The following is a 23,365-nucleotide window of genomic DNA, read 5'->3' on the forward strand; positions in this document are numbered from 1 at the left end:
CGGAGGCCGGGCTGGAGCCGAGCGTGGTTTGACGGTTTGACAGCCCTGAAATGCTCGTTCAGACCCTCCCCCCTCACTTAATTCTTGTCGCTGGGGACGGTGTCGGGGCTCCGATCTGGCTGCCATTAGCGCCCCGTCAACGGGCAGCAACTACTGTCCTTTATTGGGTCCGTGGCTCCGCCCCGTGCGGCGGGCGCTGCTGCCAGCCCTGGTCTGCGGGAGGGAAAGTGCGGGGCCGGGGTGGACCTTCGGGCCGACACGCTCCCCACTCTGCTCCTCAGGCCGGGCGTGGAGGAGCCGCTGTCCCGTCGCTGAGCTCCCCCTCCCCAGTGACCTTGGCGCACACGCTCGCCCAGGGCCCGGCAGCTGCTGATGGAGCGTATTGTGAACTTAGCTTCTGTGCGGTCCTCCCAGAAATGCAAAATCAATCACGTGTTTCTGGACGTCTGAGGGGCCCTCGGGGGCCCGTGGTCACGTGTGCAAGCTCCTGGGCACACCGCTGTCCTGGTCGGGCACTCGGGCGCCAGGGCCGCGGACGGCTCCTGGGATGGCTCTGGGTGGCCACCTCCTGCCTGGAGCCCACGCAGCGTTCACGGGGGTGGTGGACGCTCCCACGCGCTGCTCACCTCAGCGTCGTGCTGTTGCAGTCGTGACTTCCTGGGGGCTCACGTCTGTGACTTCAGCATGAGTCTGCCCCTTCCCTGCATCCTCGGGGTTTGAACTTCACGCGTTCACTGTGTAAGGCGAACAGTGGACATTCTGTTTGTGTTTGTGTCAGTCAAACCCCAGCGTTCCTGCGGAGGCCACGCGTGCTTTCTGCTCGCATCTGTAATGTGTGCGAAGGGCGGCTCGTTAGCTCCTGAGCCCTGCTGCGCGGTCCGCTGTGCCGTCCCGTGGCCCACGGCGTCGTGGTGGCCAGCCCGGGAGCCCAGGCCCTGCTTGGGACGGGGGGTGAAGCTAAGATCTGGGGCCAGGGTGACCACCAAATCAAACGTTAGGGACAAAGACTTCTGCTTTAGGGGGCCTCATTTTTTTTAATATATGTTTTTAAAAAATTTATTTATTTATTCATAGAGAGAGAGAGAGAGAGGCAGAGACACAGGCAGAGGGAGAAGCAGGCTCCATGCAGGGAGCCCGACGTGGGACTCGATCCCGGGTCTCCAAGATCACACCCCGGGCTGCAGGCGGCGCTAAACCGCTGAGCCACCAGGGCTGCCGGAGGAGGCCTCGTTTTATTCTTTTCTGCAGAAACAGAAGCTGTATTTGCTAATTAAGCGACTGCCTAGACGGCCTCCGTGTGTAAGGGACTGTGTGCTGCGCTTCCGCTGTGGACATGGAGCCCTTTGGGGTGACGGTGAGCCTGGGGGGAGACAAGTGGTTCCTGGGACGTGGGGTCAGGTGGCCTCATCCGCGCATCCCCATGTCCCCGGGTCCTCAGGGCGAACCTCCCTGGGGCTCTGCACAGGGGCCGCCGCTTGTGAGACAGTCCCATCTAGTCCAGGGGACCCGCCTGGGCAGCGACCTCGGCCGAGAGGAGGGCGCCGGGCAGGGCCGGCACCTGCGCTCTGGCAGCGTCTCTGACTTTAAGAGGTTTCACATTTTATTTGAAAACAAAATAGGCTCATGGCGAACCGCGTACTTTGCAAAGGTGCACGACAGGAAGGAAGGGGCTCTGGGTGCCCCGTTGCCCCCCAGCAGACATGGCTAAGGGTTCATATGCATCTGTTTGCCTCTGCTTTCCGGTGCAAATACGTCATTGCTCCCCGAAGTGCAGCTGAGAGACGGCGTCACCGTGTGTGTGTGCTGGTCACTGGAACGGGACGTGGCCCAGATGGACAGGCAGCAGCTGGCGTGTGGACAAGTGGTTTATATTTCCCTTTCACGGCATAAATAGAGCTTGTCCTGCACGTGTGCTGTGCTGTCCGTGCCGTGAGGACGCCGTGCGGAGCAGCAGCACTGCTGACTCGTGGCTTCCTTCCTCTAGGGACAGAGGCAGAGCACGTGGCTGTCGGAGTGTCGATCCGTCCCCTGGTTTTCCCCGCGGGAGCCCGTGCCCGCCGCCCGTCCCAGCTCCCGGGGCGGGGGCCTCCAGCACGCCGGCTCGTCCTCGGCCCCCGTGGTCAGCACGAGGCCCGCTGTTGGGGCGTGCGAAGGTGCTGTGTGTAGGGCACACGGGGAAACGCGCCGGGGGGCGCGCCCGGAGGCTGGTGTCTGCCGTGTGTATGGGACTCGTGGTGTGTGTGTGTGTACATATGGGATTTCTGCATTATGTCTGCGGGGTTTCTGCTATATACATGGCACTTCTGGTGTCTGTGGGATTTCCGTGTTGCACGTGGCTTCACGTCAGTCTGCGGTGCACCTTTTTCATTACGCCGTGGACGTGTTGGTACGTTAGGGAGACGGCACCTCCCTCTTCCTAGGACAGATGCATTTTATGTGTTTGCTTTCAGAATAAAAGATAGCTTTAAAAAAAAGTCCTGATTTTAGGGGCGCCTGTGTGGCTTAGTCGGTCGAGTGTCCGACTCCTGATGTTGACTCAGGTCGTGATCTGAGGGTCATGGGATCGAGCCCCGCGTCGGGGTCTCTCCCTCTGCCCTCCCCTCCCTCTCAGAAGAGTTCTGATGCTACGTAGCTACTATATGCTCGTAAGCACTTCACTTAACACAGTGAGGGCATATTATTCTGCCCTATAGATGCCCTCGCGGTGTTATTATTTAATTTTTTAAAGATTTTATTTATTCATGAGAGACACAGAGAGAGGCAGAGACACAGGCAGAGGGAGAAGCAGGCTCCATGCAGGGAGCCCGATGCGGGACTCAATCCCGGGACCAGGATCACGGCCTGAGCCGAAGGCAGACGCTCCACCGCTGAGCCACCCAGGGGGTCCCTTATTTAATTTATTTATTTGAGAGAGAAAGTGAGAGAGGGAGAGGGAGAGCACAAGAGCAGGGGAGGGGCAGTGGAAGAAGCAGACGCCCTCCTGAGCAGGGAGCCCGAGGCAGGACTCGATCCCAGGACCCCAGGACCACGACCTGAGCTGAAGGCAGGCGCTGAACTGATGGAGCCACCCGGGCGCCCCGCGCTGAGCGTTACGATCAGTCGGGATCGGCGAGGGTGCCCTTTTAATTTAACCATTTCAAGAAATCTCAGAGTAATACCAGCATGTGGTGCGAGAGCGCGTTGCGCCCGTCAGCGTGTGTCCGCTGCGTCACGGCCTGCTTCTTCTCGTCCCCTCTTCCCAGAGGTGAACCCTTTATGGTTTGTGTCCCGCCCCCACCCTTGGGCCCCCGGGCCCCCGTCGCCCGCGCACAGGGCCGCCCCAGCTCCCCAGGAAGGGAGGGGGTTTGACCAGAACTCTGGCTTCTCTTCCCATTTCTGAGCTGCCTCGGCTGCGTCGGGGGCCGTGGGCTCTCGCGTCCGTCACGTTGGTTTCTCGGATTCCGCTCTGGTTTGGCGGGGGGCGTCCCGGAGCGCGTGGCTGGGAGACGTGTTGGGTTCTTGCCGGGTTATTTTGTCCCCACCCCCGTGGATCCTCTGGAGCCCAGACTTCCGGGTTCTCACGACCTCCGTTCAAACTCAGAGAGCGTGTCCCGTTCCTTAACGCAGGCTCGTGTTGCGGGGAAGTCAGGTGTCAGCTGGACTCTCATTCCCCGCAGGCAGTGCCCTGACCGCCCATCTGGGTGCCCTTGTCCGCCGCTGGCCCACGCCCCGGTGTTTCAGTCCTGTTCCGGCTCATTGCCAAGAGGTGCCTTTTCTGCCATTTCGATGGGGTTTGAGGAAGAGAAGAAAGAAGATACGCACTTTCTCACCGTTTTCAATTAAAAGCCTTTTGATCCGTTTTTTTTTAAGGGGGGGCAAAGGGAGAGACCCCCGAGCAGGCTCCTCGCCCAGCACCGAGCCCGACGCGGGGCTCGTCTCCCGACCCCGAGACCCCGACCTGAAGTCGGATGCTCGTGACGCGGCCGCCCAGGCGCCCCGAGGCCTTCGTAATCGCTCTTAGGGGCAGGATTCTGTACCTTGAACGTCCTTAACGCGGTGGTTCTTCCCTTCTGGTGGAAAAACCGCTCGGCGTCATCCGAGAATTGGGAAGGGCTGCAAGGAGCCAGCTGCGGTAACTTTGTCGTATAAATCCTTCACGGGACGCGCTGTCCTCGCGCCTGTCGCCTCATGTCCCATCGGTGCGGACGTCGCGCGTGCCTCGCAGCGGGGGCGAGACCGGGCAGCCTCAGGCCGAGTCAGAGGGCTGCCGGTGAGTGTCACGGCCTTATCGACGCTGGGGGGCGGGGGAGTTCTTTGCGTCTCTTTGGAAACGAGGCTGGAGATGATTCACGGCACCGGCAGGTTTAGTTATTGAAAAATTGCGGCTAAAAAGCCTGATGAAATTCTCACTGTGCGCGCGGAGAGCCCATCATAGCCCCGCATGAAGCCATAAGGCACGACGGACGTCCCAGTGACGGGAGCAAGAATGGTGCGGGGGACGTCGCGGTGACCCGGCTGTCATGGTAGAGAGCTGCCCCGTGCCCCAGGCGCCGGCCCTGCTGCTGGGAATCGAGCTGGAGCCCACGAGCGCCGGCTCACGAGGTCCGCGTGCTCACGCTCCCAGCGCGTCACGTCGCAGGTTCCCGCCGACCGGCCACGGCTGCAGAAACGAGGCCCGTGAAGCGTCGGGTAAGTGCCGAGGAGGGGACAGGGCGTGGGTCCGTTCAGGGTGCGCCCGAGGCCCTTCCCAGCGCCGGGTTAATACCGCGTGTGTCGTCGTAGACGGTGGCGCGTGGGCTTGGAGACCCACCATTCTGACCACGGTTTTGCCTTTCTCGTGGACGTGAGGCCCGGACCTGCGAGCGCGGCGGCTGTTCCTCCGCCCGTGCTCGTGCGCGGGGACCCCCCCAAGGCTGCGGAGCTGCCGTGCGCCTCTCCCCACGCCGCCTCTGCTCACGGTAACTTCAGGGCAGGCGCGAAGCTCCGAGGACGCCCGCCAGCTGTCACCGGCCCCGTCGCCCTCGCCCCTCCCAAGGGACGGAGTGGGAGGGACCTCTGTGTGCTTGCTCTGTTCTCATGATTGGCAGAAAACAAAAACAAAAATGTGTTTCGTTTTATCAGCTTGCTTATTTTTTCTGTTTTCGGTATTTTCACAGTTTGATCATATTTTTTTTTTTTTTTAAATTTTTTTTTAATGTATTTATGATAGTCACACAGAATGAGAGAGAGAGGCAGAGACACAGGCAGAGGGAGAAGCAGGCTCCATGCACTGGGAGCCCGACGTGGGATTCGATCCTGGAGACCCAGGATCTTGCCCTGGGCCAAAGGCAGGCGCTAAACCGCTGCGCTACCCAGGGATCCCTGATCATATTTTTTTTTAAAGATTTTATTTATTTATTCATGAGAGACAGAGAGAGACAGGCAGAGGGAGGAGCAGGCTCCATGCAGGGAGCCCAAGGCGGGACTCGATCCCGGGACCCCGGGGTCACGCTCTGGGCCAAAGGTGGCACCGAACCGCTGAGCCACCTGAGCCGCCTTGATCATATTTTTTGAGAAAAGCATCAGGTTCGTTGTCCTAGTGGAGATTTAGGAAAATACCAATTTGGATTATTGAAGACTTTAAAGCACTCTTTAAAAAACAAAACAAACAAACAACAAACCTTTCCTTAAATACCAGAGAGTCCACATTAAAGCCGTCCTGAATAGGGCACTGAGGGGGGCCGCTTGACGGGATGAGCACTGGGTGTTACTCTATATGTTGGCAAATTGAACACCAATAAAAAATAAAATAAAAATAAAAATGAAAAAAGAAATGTCGCATTCCACGTGCCACTCGCTTTTATCGTCATTCCTTTTGTTACTGTGTCCTCTGCAAGATCACTTCCCTTCTTCTGAAACGTCCCCTTTAGGGTTTCGTCCCCACGAGGGTCAGCGGGATTTGCAGGGAAACCCCTTCCTGTGTTCTCATCGCGAAGAGGTCGAAGAGGTCGTGGGGGGTCGGCAGCTTGAGGCCGCAGCCTCGCCCGCCCAGCTGGGCACCTCCCCCGGCTCCCGCTCCTGACGTGTCTGGGCGGCAGCTATTTTGGTCTCCTCTGCATGGGGTGGGCTGGGGGGTCGGCTGGGGGGCCGCCTGGGCGTGGGGTCGGCCTCCCTCCTCTGGCCCTCTCTCCCCGGCTGCATTCTGGCCACTTCCGCAGCTTCCCCCTGCCGTTCACTCATCCTCTCTTTGTGTCTAGTATGATGTTAAAACCCAGCTTAGAGTTTGTAATTTTAGTAATTTTAGTCTTTAATGTTTCTTATTTATAGAAGGTTTATTCTTTTCCAAGCCTGATTGGGTACTGTTTGTTTTCCTGTTTCCCATATATATATATATATATATATTTTTTTTTGTTTCTCGTTTTTTCAAGAGAGGGTGAGAGCGCAAGTGGGGGGAGAGGCAGAGGGTGAGAGAGTCCCACGCAGGCTCTCTGCAGAGCGGGGAGCCCAACACGCGACCCGAACCCACGACCCCGAGATCGGGACCTGAGCCGAAGGCAGATGCTGAACGGGCTGAGCTGCCGTGCTGGCCCCGCATCTATTTTTCTTACGTACCCAGTAATTTTATATGTGGGGTCTTGGCAGGTCCATCACATCCGAAGGCCTGTTCCTGGGGTCTCTCGTTTAGGCTGCTCATGCTTCCGACCCTACTTCCTTGTGGGATTATCTTTCTGACGGTCGGTTGCTCATCTTCCTTGGAAAACCACGTGTATGGATTCTTTGAGGCCTCCGATGACGGTGCATTTTTCCAGAGAGGATGTTGTTTTGCGTCTGCCACGCGTCCGTGGACCACTCGTTGGGGAAGGCTCTTTCCTGAGGTCCATTTGGATACATCGTGGAGCATCTGGGTGGTGGGTGGTGCGATTTGGAGCTTTACGGAGATCGGCTTATGGCAACATCTCACCAGAGACCTTCCGTTCCTTGCTTTGACCGTCGTCAAGGTTGCTTCCTGGGAGTCCCCTGGGCATGGGCCGGGTTAGCCCTGACCCGAGGAGGTCACTCCTGGCGTTCCCATGGGAGGTGCCCCACGCGGGCAGCTCGTGTTGTGTGCCGTGCCCCGCCGCGGGCCTGCAGCGGGTGGCGGTGTCCGTGCTCGGCTCACCCCTGGGCGCGTCACCGTCTCACAGGTGCAAGTGTGAAGGACCCTGACCACGGGTGATTACGGCTTTTGCCCCGTGGACGTTCCCGTCCTGCTTACTGTGCGCCCGCCGGGTGGGCTCCAAGCCCGGGCGTCCCCAGCTCGTGGGATCCCCACGGCAGCCGCGGGGGAAGGGCTGCTCTTACGCCCACATCACGGGGAGGAGGACACGGGGGCAGCTCACTCGTCCAGGGCCGTGGTGCCGGCCCGTGGTGGCTCCAGGCGGGTCCTCTGAGAGCTCGGCCCCCTGGCGTCTCGGTTCCGTGTCCTGACACGGCTGCTTTCGGTGCCCGGCCAGCTGTGGCCTCCGTCTGAGGACCGGCTGCTTTCCTGTCTCATCCCCGGGCATCTTCTGGTTAAAAACTCACATTTAGTCTGCCTTATGTAACAGAACAAGAAGATATATTTGAGAGACTTCTATAAAAAAAGATTAACATTTTTTATTTAGACAGTTCGTCTCCTTGCAGTGGATGCTGTTACACTAACTTTCGGCGTCTGGTAACGTCACCGAGTGCGTTTAAATTGACGACGTTGCTTAAATACAGACATCACACTCGTTTGACTTTTAATGAAGAACTTCTGAAAACGTGTTCGTTTGACACGAATCCGATGGAAGACGTTGAGAACGTCACAGGTTTACGTAACAGGTGCCTGCCGATCGGAGAAGCCGGTGCCGTGTTCATCGGTGACACGGTTGTAGGCAAGTTTAGGGGTTACGGATCCTTCCAGACCTTGGGGTCTGGGGGGGCCTTGGAGCTGCCCCGCCGGGGTCCCGCCCGGGGCCGCCTGCAGCCCTCCGCGTGCTCCTGCCAAGGGCCCAGGGCTGCAGCCTCCGCTTCGGAAAGTCTCTCGGGATCATCTTTCCCGTCACTCTCCTTTTCTTACTCGGCCTTGTCGTGTAGCCTGTGGAGAGAGTTTTGTTTCTCTTGATTTGTTCTTTGTGTCACCCAGTCCGAGTGTCTCATGGGAGAAGGTGGGCTGACCAGTGCCTCTGTGGCCGCATGTCCCCCACCCCCGCCCCTGGCGTGTGCGCTGCCGGCCGGGGGAGCCCCAGGGTCACGGCTCACGTGCTGCACCCGGGTTTGGGGCCTGAAATGCTCTTCTGTTGGTCTTATTTGTTTGCTGGCAATGATTAGGCAAAAAGAGACCTCATTTTCATGGAAAAATCACTCCCTAAAGTCATCATAGAAATAACGTGGCTCATCGTGTGTCAGTGGAGGGGACCTCTGACACAGGTAACCCCGTGAGTCATGGGAGACAGAGGCCGCAGGCCCTCCCGCCCCCCGAGAGGTGTGGACGCCTAATAATACGCCGTACGCTAACCAGGCGGAAAGAGGCCTTGACTCCCCGTGGGCAGACCTCCGCTTGCGCTGCCTGGTGCACGAGCCCACCGCAGTGGGGCGGCCCAGGACGGACGGGGCGCCCCAGGTGGAGGCCCCGCTGCCACACCTGCGTGCTCCCTGCTGGCCGTTCTGGGTTGTTTCAGCGTGTGTGTGGCCAAAGGGCGCACAGTTGTCCTGAGGGGAGCAGGTGCCGAGGGCACGGAGGGCTCAGCACCTCCCACGTCTTCTGGTCTGTCCTTCACCTGCCATCCCGGTGATTCCAGCAGTCGCCTCCGTGACCGGGGCTGAGACGTTCCGCTGCCGGGCTGGGGTGATGACCCTGCAGCAGCACCCAGGGTCCCGCGCCCCGCCCGAGCCGAGGGCCCGAGAGCAGGTGCAGAGCGAGGCTCAGGCAGGCGCCCTCCGCTCGCCCTCTGTGTCTCCGTGTCCGTCTCCACCCCCAGGGGCCCTCTCCCTGTGGCGACGCGGAGCTCATTCCTAGCGTTGGGAGCACTGGGTCCCTCTGGGAATGATTATGCAACAGCAAATGGAGCTGGATGGGGAGAAGTCCCTGGCCTATTTAACGCGTTGTTTTAATGTTTGCAGCAAGCTGTAATTTCCCATAAAACATTAGATTATTCAGAGTTTAAAAAAGCAATGTTCTCCCTCAGGTCATAAAAATGTTTTCGATAATGTTTACCAACTCCCTTCAAAAAATAAGATGAGGGGTTTTATTTTTTAAAAAATATTTTATTTATTTGATTATGAGAGGCAGAGACGCAGGCAGAGGGAGAAGCAGGCTCCATGCAGGGAGCTGATGCGGGACTCGATCCCGGAACCCCAGGATCACACCCTGGACCGAAGGCGGCGCCAAACCACTGAGCCACCCAGGAGCCCCAAGATGAGGGGTTTTATAATGTAAAACAAAGTAGTGTTTTTTAAAGCCAGCTTTCTCGAGGTGTAACTGATGTACCAGCACACGCACGTATTTTAACGTGTGCCACTTGATGGGTTTTGGGACACTGGTGAGACCACTGCCACGGTGCGGATGGTGAACGTGCCCGTCGCCTTTGAAGGTCCCCTGCCCCCCAGCCCCCCAGCCCTCCATCCTCCCCCACCCCCCACAGCCACTCCTCTCCTCTGCGGGGATAGGTCCCTCTGCGTTTCCTGGAGTTCCACACAAGTGGGGTCAGGGAGTCGGTGCTTGTCTCGTGTGGCCTGTTTCACGCAGCGCGGTCACCTGGAGAGTCATCCGTGCTGTCTCCGCCGTGGTTCGTTCTAAAGTCATCTTCCTTTTTTTTTTTTTTTTTTAGAAATAGATTTTTTTTTAATTTTTATTTATTTATGATAGTCACAGAGAGAGAGAGAGAGAGAGAGAGGCAGAGACACAGGCAGAGGGAGAAGCAGGCTCCATGCACCAGGAGCCCGACGTGGGATTCGATCCTGGGTCTCCAGGATCGCGCCCTGGGCCAAAGGCAGGTGCGAAACCGCTGCGCCACCCAGGGATCCCTAAAGTCATCTTCCTAATGGGGCAAAGCTCCTTCGCCCTGCTTGCCGAGAACACGGAATTGGTTGATTTCAGTGAGAAGAGACGACAAGGTCCGGGTCGGTGCCTGTGAGACCCAGACGCGGGGGATGAGGCAAGCGCACGGGGCTCCGTGGTGGAAGCGGCGGCCCCCGCGTCGCGTCGAGGCATCTGGACGGGGAGGGCCGCACGCTGTCCCCGCGGATGGCCCGTTTCCTCCGGCCGAGCTGGACCCTGCTCAGGAGCTGTGGACACACGGTTCTCCGGGGCCCAGAGCACGTGCTGCGCAGACCGCCTCCTGAGTGGGATCTAAATAATATTTAAAAAGTGTTAAAGCGGGACCCCTGGCCTAGAGCGCGTCTCTTCCTTCCCAGAAGCAGCGGAGAGCAGGGGGGCCTGCGGCCTCCCCCGCGGCCCCCTCGGGCGCCCCCTCCACAGCGCTCACGGCCGCCCCGCGCTCTGCCGGTTTACGTTCTCCTCTGGCCGCGGGAAGATCCCCCCCCCCCTGCCGCGTCCTTCCTAAAGCAGAATCAACTTTCTCCCTTTGAAGGGTCAGGTCGCGGGGACCCTTTGGTCATTGTTGACGTAGAAATACCAGGACTGTAGTCGATACACTTTGGAGCTTTTTATAGCTCCGGACAGTTGAAAAACACCTGTCTTCTAAGATTTCCTCTTTTTTTCCGATTCTCTCATGTTGCTTACTGGCACTGCCATCCACCCCTTGGCAGAGCCGGGGCAGGAGCTGGGGCCCCGAGCCGCCGCCGCGCTGGTCCCACGCGGCCTCCGCTCCCCCTGCGGGTTCTCGGGTCAGCTCAGGCCCGGCTGTTTCCCGGGGTGGATGGCAGCGGAGAGGGCAGGGGGCTGACCCCACCCCGCCCTGCTCCGAAACCGGCCTCTTGCCCGGAGAGCACGGCTCCTCGTGCTCCTCCCTCCTGGGGCCCTGTCTCCTGTGTTTCGCGGGAGGTGTGGGACCTCCACCCCCGGCTTGTGGCGGGGGCACCGCGGGCGCAGTAGCTCCCCTGTCCCCCTGCAGCAGCTGGCTGGTGGTGCTGCCGGTTCCCTGCTGCACGCAGGTGATGGAGCGCTGCTTGGCTCCGTCGTGTGGACCAAGATCCCGGACCCTCCTGGGCCTGCTCCCCGGTCCCTCCTGCTCCCTGGGCCTCCTGGGTCCCGTTACCCGGTCATCTCCTAGTGTGCTGTTGTGAGGTCTGCGGTTCCTGCGTGAGTCCCTGTCACCCGGAACACAGATGTTGTCAGAGCCTCCCTCGTGCTGCTGGATGGTGGCCTCCTGCCGACCCGCCTGCCGCCCAGGCCGCCCTGGCCCGCGGAAGCGTGCGTCCCCACGCCGTCAGACTCCGTGGCGTCACCGGTGTGTTGGACGCCTCTCTCGGGGTGCTAGTGTGGCAGGGGTCGCTAGTGGTTTACATACACTGTCTCGTTTTCCTGTTCCCAGAGTAAATCCAGCTGGATCATATGTCAGCTTTTATTTTTTTTTTAGATTTATTTTTATTTATTTATGATAGAGAGAGAGAGAGGCAGAAACACTGGCAGAGGGAGAAGCAGGCTCCATGCCGGGAGCCTGACGCAGGACTCGATCCCGGGACTCCAGGATCGCGCCCTGGGCCAAAGGCAGGCCGCTGCGCCACCCAGGGATCCCCCGTACGTCAGCTTTTAAAGACACTATTGGACTGAGTTAGGATTCTTACGTCTGCATTCGTGAGTTGGTTTGGCTGATACTTTGTACATGATTTTTGCTTCCTGGTGCTTGTTCTCTGTCCTGTAGTCAGAGTTTCTATTTCTTCTTGCGTCAGTTTTCCTACATGGTATTTCTCATAGAATGTGCTCATTGTACCTAAGTCTACAGAATTTTTGAAATGCGGTTCCTAATACCCTCTTACTATATTTTTAACATCGTGTGAATTTGGAGTGGTAATTCTGTCCTGGTGTTTCTTGCTGCCTAACACCCCCACCCCCGCCCCGTACAGCACAACTCAGTGGCCTGGAACAGCCACCATCTGGTTTTGCTGGTGACCCCGCGGGGCAGGGGTTGGGGCAGGGTGTAAAGGGGATGGTTTGTCCGTGCTCCGTGGGACCGGGGCCTCAGATGAGTGGAAGTGGCCGTGTGTGGGCAGCTGGGGGTCGTAGTTCTTGTCCTTACACCTCGTCAGAGGCGGCCTGCTGAGGGGCAGGTGGGCACCTCTGCGGGGCCGGCCTGGGCTCTGTCCTGCGTGGACCCCAGCTGGGTGGCCGCAGCCACGGAACCTGCGGAGAGTCTTCCAAGCCGGCAGCCCCCGAAGGGCCGGCACGCGGTGACTCCTCCCGCCTCCGCCCGACGCACCCTGGGGTCCCGGAGCCTGCTGAGACTCAGGGACGCCCTGAAAGGACCGCTTGAGGCGCCGGCAGGGGTGGCACATAAAGGAGGCCACCTGGCCCCCCGCTGCCCTTCAGAGCAGGACGATGTGGGGCTTCTCCCCGTCCTGCGTGCCGGCGTCTGTCCCCATATGCCCGCTCCTGCGTGTGATCAGTGCGGGTTTAATTACTTCCTTTCCCCCTCCCGCTTCCTTTGGGCTAATTTTGTTCTCCTTGTACTGACCCGCCCGGGTGGGGATTCGTCGATGTGCCCCCTTTCCTGAAGGGGTGAGCGTGGGGCCGCACGTGTCCCTGGTGCGCTGCCCCACCTGCACGCCGCTCAAGTCCACGTGTGCTCTCTGGTTTTTAAAGTTTTCGTAGTTTCTGTTTCCTAGTGTGATTATTTCAGCTGTGGGTTACCCGGAGGAATACCTCCAGCTTCCAAACAGGCAGAGACTCTTCTGGTTGTCCTTGGTCGTCCATCCCCGGGTGCGGGGCGTGCTGGGACGCAGCTGCCCTCGGGGCGGAGGCTTCTGTGTGTCTCCTCCCCGCTCTCTGTCGGCCAGGGTCCCCTGCTGCCCCTGTGACAAGAGCCTCCTCCGTCTTTGCCAACCGCCTGTCATGTTCTTGCTGTGACCTTCACTGTCACCGGGCCAAGCTCTCTGTGACCCCTGCTCTGTTCAGTCCTCGCGGTGCCATCCTCTGCGTCACTGTGGCAGGACCTGGAGGCGCTCAGCGATGCAGCCGCAGGGCCAGGTGGCGTCCCAAGGCTGCCTCTTGCAGTCTGAACCCACAACGCAGCAGTCCCCTGGGCATGTGGCAGCTCCTGTCACACCATTCCGGTGCTTCTTGTTTAAGCTTTGCAGTTTGCAGAACCCTTCCCCACGCCAGTCCAGCTCCCTGGGTCAGCTCTGCGGGGCTGTCTTCGGAATGGGCCTGGGCCTGGTCCCTCCGGGTCCTTGGTCCCTCCTGGTCCCACTCCCTCCTGGTCCCTGGTCCCTGGCCCCTCCTGGGCCTTGTCCCTGTTCCCTCCTGTCCCTGGTTTCTCCTGGTCCCATCTCTCCTCGTCCTTGGTCCCTCCTGGGCCCTGTTCCCTCCTGGGCCTTGTCCCTGGTCCCTCCTGGGCCTTGTCCCTGGTCCCTCCTGGGCCTTGTCCCTGGCCCCTCCTGGGCCTGGTCCCTCCTTGTCCCTGGCCCCTCCAGGTCCCTGCTCCCTCCTGATCCCTGGTCCCTCCTTGTCCTTGGTCCCTCCAGGTCCCTGCTCCCTCCTGGTCCCAGGTCCCTCCTGGGCCTTGTCCCTGGTCCCTCCCGGGCACGGTCCCTCCAGTGGACAACAGGGGTCAGACTTTTGTCTCCACTCTGGGCTGGCAGGTCACCATGTGGACACTAGGACCTGGTTCTGTGGATGCTGGTCGTGTGCTCCCTGTGTTTCCCTTGATCTGTGCCCTGTGTGGATGTTGGTTGGCACAGTGACATTTGACCTGTCTAGCACATCGTCCTTCCTCTTCCTTGGATCGCGGGGGGCTCCTTGTCCTGTTCTTCGTTCTTTGTTAGGGGAGCTGCTGTGTCTCCTGCACACCCTCCAGCCAGGTCAGGAGCTGCTGGCAGGATCACTGACCAGGTGGGGGTGGCGTTGAGGATTGGGGGGGGCACACGGTGGGGCCGTTTCCTTCATCCTCCTCGCCTGGGTGTGGAGGTAGGTCCGCGGGGCGCTGATGGGGTCAGCAGCCATGTGCATGGACCTGTGCGCTCAGCCTCGAAGCCTCCGTGCTGGAGAGGACAGTTGTGAGACCTGTAACCCCAGGCTAATAGGTCGTTGTTGTGAGTTCCCACTGGAGCTGGGGGCAGCAGCGTACAACACGGGGACCGTGCCTCAGACCTGTCCTCGCACACCTGCTGACACATGGTACGGATGAATCGAGGCGAGTCACAGCTGAGGGATGTGGAGGGGCTGAGACTGGCCACTTGTAACGCCCGGGGCCCCGAGGAGGTCTGTGGTGACCACACCGAGTCTGCACGGTTAGGGCCCCCCCCCTTGTTCAGCGAGCACCTGTCTACACTCCCTGCTGGTCTTCCGGGCGCCCACACAGAGACCCGCTCGTTCTTCCCGTGGATGCTGGCTGGCGGCTCTGTGCTGGAGAAGCCCCACCGTAGACTTTCCCCTCGAGTGGTATCGGTTTGTTTTCGTAAAGGAAAATGTTAACGTGGCATATTTAGGTTTTGTCAGTACATAAGCATGTTGAAATACTCTCTTTAATGAGTTGTGAGGTGACGTTTTTCTGCTGAGAGGAAGTGGCACGGAGATGTTTCACATGCTCTGCCTGCAGATGGACGCGTGGCCTGGGCTTCTGGGCCGGGCCGGAGGGCGGGGAGGCGTGCATCCGGGCACTCGTGAGGTCTGTACGCAGCCAGAGTGGCGGGCCACACGCGTGATGCAGACCGTGATCGGTCCACACGGGAGTGCGTCTGAGGCCTCCGTCCTTAGCAGGCGGGTTGGTGTGTTTGCACTAGCCTGCTGGAGAGCTGGGGAGCGGAGATCCGGGCCGGAGGGTGCGGGTACCCCCGCCTCTTGGGGCGGTCAGGGTGCGGGTGTGACTCGTTAGTATGTATCTGCTTTAGGGAAGCGTAAGAGTATTTTATTTTATTTTTTTTAAGATTTTATTTATTCACGAGACACAGGCAGAGGGAGAAGCAGGCTCCATGCAGGGAGCCCGACGTGGGACTCGATCCCGGGACTCTAGGATCAGGCCCTGGGCCAAAGGCGGCGCTAAACCGCAGAGCCACCCGGGGCTGCCCAAGTATTTTAAAAATGATTTAAGCCTGTATTTAGGAAGAGGATCTTTAACTAACGGTATTTATTATTAGAATTCACATCTGACGTGTCGAAAAGGCAAAGTAATGGGATCTTTCTGTTCCACAGAGTGAAGCCTCTCCCGCTGGGCACGGCAGGCTGACGAAGGGACCGAGGGACACCCGTGCGCTCGGGGTCGCCCGGCCCCGCCTGCGCCCAGGGAAGCTCTGCCCGGGTCCCAGCACACGCAGACACCAGCCTAATCTAAGGTAAGGTAAACGCCTGCAAAAATCTGCTCACCTCTGACTGATTAGAAAGTACCTTCTGCTCCCTGTAAACGGAGTAATTAAAGCCGTTTGCCTTCTCGAGTGTGTTTGATGGAGTAACTTCCGTGCTGGATCGTGCTGGATCGTGCTGCTGCCTCTCTCCGGGTGTGGCGGGCCCAGGCCACCTGCGAGCCGGGCCGCGGCTGGGGCGACGTGCTGCTGCCCCCCGGCGGCCGTGGCTCCCGGCCGGTGCTCAGCTACTCTACGTTACCTCCTTTGAGGTGGTTACAAGAAAACGTGTTTAGTACTTGATTTTTTGGTGACTGTCACGTGATTCAGCATCTGCTCTTGAGAGAAGTCGGGGTGCGGGGCAAATTTAAAGTCGCGGTTAAGTTAGCACCATGTGAGATCACGGCCTGCGGAGTGACTGCTTCAAGGAAGGAGAGTTCTCAACACTCACGGGAGTCTTGTGGGGAAGAAGGATGAGGAGCTGGTTGGCAGGGGGGTGCCGGGTGCCCCTGCGCTCGCTCGTTCTGTAGGTGCGGACAGGTGCCCGGCGTCTGGGGTGAGGCCGGCAGGAGCAGGTGCAGGGCTCGCCGTCGCTGGGGGGTGCAGGTATGGGGCTCACCGTTGCTGGGGGTGCACGTGCAGGGCTCGTCGGTAGGGGTGCTTGCTGTCACCCGCAGCTGCCTGGGAAGGCCCCGTGTCTGCACCCGTCAGGGAATCAGGGACGTAAGGACACTAGCTCCCAGGGGGTAGGGAGAGTTTGCACCCCCCTCTGCAGCAGGGGAGCCGGAGCGTCCGGAGAGGGCCGAGTTAAGGCCCTGGCCCCCTGCTGCGCCAGTGGGGTGGGCTTCCCTGCAGCCGGCTCTCGCGAGCAGGATTAGTGGTGGGATATCGAGAGGTAGTGAGCAGCGCACAGCTGCCTGAGGCTGCGAGAAACGCTGTCCTTCAGCCCCGCTGGGAGTCGTGCCGTCTGTGACCACCTTTCATGCCATGGCAGCGAGCGGCCGCATTCATCGTGCCATATACGTGAGATGGCAGGGGTTTTTATGTAATGCGTGCATTGGGGAGGTGAATTATTTATAATCCTTTGCAGAAATAAATTGTCCTTAAAGGCGTCCAAACAATAACGAGGCCCAGAGGAGGGCTCCAAAGCACGTGCTGAGAAAGCAGAATGAAAGGCCTGGTAATTATAAATACTGCAACACCGGGGGCTACCTCTCCCTCCATGGGGTCCTCCACCCACGGGGTCCTCCACCCACGGGGTCTCCTTCTATGGGCTGTCCCTTAGTTCTAGCTGTAGAGGAGAAATTTCGTATTTCTTGGGACACCGGGGTGGCTCAGCAGTTGAGCATCTGCCTTTGGCTCAGGTCGTGACCCCGAGTCCCGGGATCGAGTCCCACATCGGGCTCCCTGCATGGAGCCTGCTTCTCCCTCGGCCTGTGTCTCTGCCTCTCTGTGTGTCTCTCGTGAATAAATAAAGAAAATCTTTAAAAAAATAACAAAATCCAGTAGGTCTGCATTTACTGACTCGACAACTGCTAGAGGTATAATTATCGCACAAAGAATTGTGGCGACGGTCCGACGTATTACAACTTTCCTTTTTCAGAGTGGTTGGAAAGGAGAGGCCAACATGAAACATTGCAGCTGAACCGAGCCTTTGCGGGGGGAGCTCTCCTCACCGGTAGGCGCGCCCTGCGGCCCTTTCCCAGGGCACCCGGCAGCCCTGCAGTGGTCACTTCACGTTAGTTCCAGCAGGGTGGCTACAGTCACCGTCCTCCCAGAGGGACATGTCGGAGATGCTCTCCTGCGTCTGCTGCAGTTGGGGCCGTCGGGGTGCTCCCGGGGTGCTCCTGGGGCACCTGCCCTGCTGCTCCCCTTGCAGAGGGCCCAGGGACTGGACCCACGCAGACGTTTGTTCTGTAACAGATACTCGTGAGCTCCTCCATCGTGCTCTGGATGACGCTCGTAGGCGGCACGACCTTGTTAATTCGCACCATATCCTCAAGAAGGAAGGCCGGGCAGAGAAGTCAGCGCATCGTGACTCCGCACAGGCCTGGGCCCCAGTCTGCGGGCGGTGCGCACCTGGGCATCTCCCCAGGTGCTCACAGCGCAGGGCAGACTTCTGAAAGGAGCTGGTCCTCCCCTCCCGGCATCCGCGTGGTGCTACGGGTGTGCAGGCGGGTGTGCGTTAGAAACATGGAGGAACGATGCCGCGAGGGTCTGGGCTGGGTGATCCTGAGCCGCTGCCCGCGCGGGCCGTCAGCCCTCCAGTGCAGGAAGGCTCCTTGTTTGCCGGACTGCCGTCTGCCCGCAGGGGGCCAGAAGCACCCCAGCATGGAGCAGCCGCTGGGACGGTGTGTCCCCCGGCAGCTGGTGGGGAGGGTGTGTCCCCCGGGATCCAGCTGGCGGGGATGGTGTGTCCCCCGGGATCCAGCCGGCGGGGATGGTGTGTCCCCCGGGATCCAGCCGGTGGGGATGGTGTGTCCCCCGAGATCCAGCTGGCGGGGATGGTGTGTCCCCCGGCATCCAGCCGGTGGGGATGGTGTGTCCCCCGGGATCCAGCTGGCGGGGATGGTGTGTCCCCCGGCCTCCAGCCGGTGGGGATGGTGTGTCCCCCGGGATCCAGCCGGTGGGGATGGTGTGTCCCCTGGCATGTAGCTGGTGGGGATGGTGTGTCCCCCAGGATCCAGCCGGTGGGGATGGTGTGTCCCCCGGGATCCAGCCGGTGGGGATGGTGTGTCCCCCGGCCTCCAGCCGGTGGGGATGGTGTGTCCCCCGGGATCCAGCCGGTGGGGATGGTGTGTCCCCTGGCATGTAGCTGGTGGGGATGGTGTGTCCCCCAGGATCCAGCCGGTGGGGATGGTGTGTCCCCCGGGATCCAGCCGGTGGGGATGGTGTGTCCCCCGGGATCCAGCCGGTGGGGATGGTGTGTCCCCCGGGATCCAGCCGGTGGGGATGGTGTGTCCCCCGGGATCCAGCCGGTGGGGATGGTGTGTCCCCCGGGATCCAGCCGGTGGGGATGGTGTGTCCCCCGGGATCCAGCCGGTGGGGATGGTGTGTCCCCCGGCATGTAGCTGGTGGGGATGGTGTGTCCCCCGGGATCTAGCCGGTGGGGATGGTGTGTCCCCCGGGATCCAGCCGGCGGGGATGGTGTGTCCCCCGGCATCCAGCCGGCGGGGATGGTGTGTCCCCCGGCATCCAGCTGGCGGGGATGGTGTGTCCCCCGGCATCCAGCTGGCGGGGATGGTGTGTCTGCGGCTGTGTTTCAGGTGCTCACAGATGCAGGGCAGCCGCTGAGAGGAGGCGGGCTGCTCTTCCCGCACTCCGCAGTGGCAGGGCATGCAGCTGCTCTCACCGGCACTCCTGCTCTGGAACAGGATGCTGAGCTGGATGTGCAGTGGGCAGGGGTGGGGCCAGTAAGGAAGGGCAGGCCCTGCCCTGTGCAGGGGGACGGGACACACACCCACTTCCTGGAAGGTCTGTGGGAACGAGCCGCCTCTTCGGAGCTGACCCTGCAGGTGTAGGTTGGCCTGTGTGGCTGTCCCGTCCAGCTCTAGGCAGGGGACGGACAGCGGGTCCCTGCGGGGGTGGGCATCACCCACACGGTGGGAGGGAGGAGTGTGCCTCAGCGCAGGTGTTGGCTCCTGGGCCGCGAGGGCCGCATGCCACTGACACGGCGTCTCCTTCCCTAAGGCAGAGTCCTGGGATGCCCAAGACCTGGGTGCCGCCGCTCGCCGCAAACAGTGCCGGCCACATCCCACGTGGGGAGGCGCCTGCATGCACTTGTGAGCCCAGGGCCAGCGCCCTGCCCTGCTGGGATGGGACGGCTGTCCGGGGGGGTGCACTCAGAGCTGTGGCCCCGGCTTCTGACCCTCGAGCCGTCGGTAGTCAGCGTACCTGTGGGTCAGCGGTCTGTTGCTGCACACCCATCAGCAGGACCTGCGACCACACTGGCTCACTGGCCGCAGTGTCCTGCAAGCTCTGGGGTCTCCCCCACAAGCTCCTGTGGTCGCAGGGCTGGGGCCTCCAATCCCAGGGACCCCCCCGTGTTCCCGGCCCAGTGGCCATGTCCACAACATGCAGTTGGCCCCTTCCTGGCCGTGGGAGTGTCACCGTCACTTCCTGTGTCCTTTAAGGGCTCACCTGATTAGGGCAGGCCCACCCACAACGCAGGGTCGGCTGAGTAGGGATTTAACTTTGTGAACCTTCGGTTTATATTACGGTGTATCCGTCATAGTCACGGCTCCACCTGTCAAGGGGAGGGGATTATACAGGGTGTGGACACCACGCGCCAGTTCCACACACCGGGAAGACAATTTGCTACACCTGTAGCTGATGGGGGCCTCCTGAGGGAGGAGCCTGGCTGATGGGGCCTGGCTCAGTTTCCAGAGTCTAGAACACATGAAAATTCTCACAGGTCAATAAGGAAGACAGTGCAGTGGAATTAGGGGCAAAACATTTGCTTAGTTTTCTCACAGAAGATGACGCAGCTTACGTGGCTAATAAACACGTGAAAGGTGAGCGTTCATCCAGCAAACGTGGACCGCCTGCCGGAGGACAGAGCCGTCACCCTGTGATGGACGCGTGAAGGTGAGGAATAGGGTGGCACCTCCTCAGGGCCCGCCTGGGTGCAGGCGACGAGCCAAAGAGCCGAACCCCGGGTGCCTCGGCCACTGCACACCCCGGAAGCCAGGGTGAAGCCCCCCTGCAGGTGGCCGAGGGTCCCAAGGCCGGAGTCCCACTCCAGGAATGGCTTTCGCATCTGTAAGGACCACAAGGGAAGCAGCGGTGGCAGCACGGGCCACAGAGCCTGGACCGCTCGCCGTGCGGCTCTGCACGGAGGGTTGCAGCCCTGCTGGCCGGGGTGAGCTCGCCGCGTGGGGCCTGACTGGGCCCCCTCGTCTGGGCCCCTGGACGGCTGCACCCTGACGGTGGCTCCCTGGGCCAGGGGGTGTCCCTGCACTCGAGGCCCCCTGCCCACGGCTCTGAGCTCACAGAGCGCCCTCCTGACAGCGGGCTTGGTACCGGGACCCCAGCACCACGAACTGGTGCAGGTGGCCTACAGGACGTGGTGACGTAGGGGAAATGGCACAGCGGGACCAACTAGGAAAAGTGTCCTGAGGATGGAGAGGGCTGGGGACACAGAAGCTGGCAAAATCCAGCTCACAGTGAGGCCACGGGGAGGGGGCCGTGGGACGGGGCCGCGGGGTCGGAGGCTGAGACCAGAGCGGCTGCCCTGAGCCCACAGGCCCACTGTCTACCTGCACCCTTGGTCAGACACATGGGAGCTGGCTAGGTCACGTGACAGCGCAGGGGCAGCGGGGGCCTCGGGGGACGTCCCCAGTCCTCTGCATCCCCTCACATTCCACAGGGAGGGTCCTGGGTGACGCAGGCCGGGGGTGCGAAGCTGAGCGCTCCGCTCCAAGATGCCTGGACAGTCGAGGCCACCGGCTACAGTGGCGCTTGGCGGGAGCAGGATGGGTTGAGGGACACGCGCACGGCAGCCTCACCCCTTCCATCCTGCAGCTGGTGCGGGCAGGGCCCGTAACCCAGGCCGCCTGCAGCTGGAGGAGGAGTGGGAGAGGCAGAGCCGCGGGCGGGCTGGGGCCTCTGGGGCCTCCGCAGGCCTCCTGCTGGCCCGGCTCTGGCTTCTGCTCCGCGTGTGAGCAGGTCTCCCAGGCCCCTCCTGAAGGGGCTGAAGCCCACGCCCAGCGTCCCGGCGGCAGCTGCAGACGCGCCAGGTTCAGGGAGGGTGCAGGATGGTGCGGATGGGCGAGTCCGTGTCTGCAGCAGCGAGGCCCAGAGCTGCGGGGTTTGTCACCTGGGAGCTGCAGGTTGTGGAGCCCGCGGCCCCGTCAGACACAGATCTGGGCTGCACGCCGGGCCCACTCTCACGGCAGGTGCTGACCGAGGCCCCAGGGGTGACGGTGGGACAGGATGGACGGTCCCTGTGCAGCTGACGCCTGGTGGGTGCGGACGGTGCTGGGGAGGGGCCGGGGGGGGCAGCAGCACACCCAGGAGGGCCTGGCTTCTCATCTCCAGGCCCCGTGGGGCAGCAGCGGGCCTGGGGTGCGGGTGAGGCCACCCGCTGGGGCCGGGGGAGGCGGGAGCAGGACAGTAGCGATTTGGGATTATTTTCCATCCAAAAAAATGGAAAAAAATCTGAGTAAAACTTAGTTTAAACAGTATCAAGTTTGAAATGTTTCTAAGAAGTGGTTGTGTTCCCAGTTTTTATGTGCTGTGGCTTTACGTTTCCAAAGGGACAAAAAAAAAATACATCATTAGCCACAAAAGTATGACGGGAGTCCAGGGGCCTGTACGTTGCTGGGTGGGAAACCACGGATCGCTGCGGTCGTTCGGACTTGGCTGGCAGTCCTCTCGCGGCCGCGCTCGGGGGTGACGGGAAACCCGCGGTTGTCTGTGACCGTGTGTCCGTGGGGGCAGCCACGTGTCCGTGGGGGCAGGGACGTCTGTACTCTCCTCCGCGTTCCTTCTGTGCCCACGGAGGCTTTTCCCAGGGCGGGACTGGTGGAAAGACCAGTACGCGTGTGGGCGGCTGCCGCTCCAGGAGGGAGGGGAGCTGATGGGCCCTGGGCACCTCGCCAGGCCCGCCGCGAGGTTCTAGCAGGTGCCGGGCGCCCCCAGCACAGCTGTGCACTGAAACTGGGGCGCCGCGAGCCGCCCTCCTGCTCCTGGGATCCGGGGGCTGAGCACGGGGGTGCCCTCTGGGCCTCGAGGAGCGGGGCAGGGGTCTCACGCTCACCGCAGAGCGGCTCCGGGGGGCCTGGGCGGGGCTGTAACCTCTGTAACCTAGTGGGACAGTGGCTTCTGCAGCTGCAGTGACGAAAGCGGGGGCAAGAGGGAGGTGGCCGGCGGTCCAGGTGAGCCGGGGCCTGACAGGTCTCCTGCTGTTCTCCAGGCGACGTGGGCAGGGGGCCGTGGGGTCCAGCAGCTGGCGGTGTGGGTGTGCAGAGGGAGGGGCGTGGGGGAGGGCAGGGGTGTGGAGGGGGCCTGGGCCCAAGCGCTGTCCACACTGCGGCAGGGTGCGCCTGTGCCGTCTCCCCAGGGGTTTGCGCGTGTTCATCCCAGTGCACACGACTGCCATCACATGACCACGACGAGACGCACCAGGGCTGGGAATGTCATGCTTGCTGGCTGGCCACGCGGGTGCTATGCCCACGGGGGAAGGGGGCGTGGACGTCTGGGCGAAGACGGCCACAGGCCCCACCGTACTTTAGTCTCTATTTAATGACCTTGCTGGTTTCTGGTTTATAAATTTATTTTGTTTTATTTTATTTTATTTTATTTTATTTTATTTATTTTATTTATTTTATTCTTGGTTTATAAATTTTAGATGTCGTCTGTTGACCTTCAGTTCAGAGGCAGCAACTTGAGCTCACTTCGCACTATCCTGGCCTTGTAGTGTGTTTAGGAGTGCTTTTGGGTGAAAGACACAGAACACGTGACCTACAGTGTCTTACACTAATGGGGATTCATTTATTTCCTTTTTTTTTTAAGATTTTATTTATTTATTCATGAGAGACAGAGAGAGGCAGAGACACAGGCATAGGGAGAAGCAGGCTCCATGCAGGGAGCCCCACGCGGGACTCGATCCTGGGACTCCAGGATCATGCTCTGGGCCAAAGGCAGGTGCTAAACCGCCGAGCCTCCCAGGAGCCCTGTGTCATTTTTTAAATAAAAATTTTTTTAAAGATTTATTTATTTATTTATTTATTCATGAAAGACACACACAGAGAGAGGCAGAGACACAGGCAGAGGGAGAAGCAGGCTCCCTGCAGGGAGCCTGATGCAGGACTCGATCCTGGATCCTCTAGGATCAGGCCCTGGGCCGAAGTGCTGCCTAAACCGCTGAGCCAGGATTCATTTATGTCCTAGTAAGGATTGCAGAGGTTGGTTTTTGCTGCAGGTGGTTGAGAGCACGAGCACGTCAGGG

At 60.4% G+C, this 23,365-nt stretch overlaps 1 protein-coding gene across 6 annotated transcripts in view; it reads left to right on the plus strand.

The window, feature by feature from the left end:
* Positions 1-23,365, plus strand: part of ADARB1 (adenosine deaminase RNA specific B1) — a 141,934-nt gene that overhangs the window by 43,919 nt on the left and 74,650 nt on the right. For all 6 annotated transcript variants that reach the window (XM_055313400.1, XM_055313404.1, XM_055313402.1 and 3 more), the window contains one exon: positions 15,269-15,408. The gene's annotated coding sequence lies outside the window, so the exon portion shown is untranslated. The remainder of the gene's footprint in view (positions 1-15,268; positions 15,409-23,365) is intronic.

The sequence above is a fragment of the Nyctereutes procyonoides genome, unplaced genomic scaffold (genome assembly GCF_905146905.1).
Source record: "Nyctereutes procyonoides isolate TBG_1078 unplaced genomic scaffold, NYPRO_anot_genome, whole genome shotgun sequence".
In the NCBI taxonomy this organism is placed as follows: domain Eukaryota; kingdom Metazoa; phylum Chordata; class Mammalia; order Carnivora; family Canidae; genus Nyctereutes; species Nyctereutes procyonoides.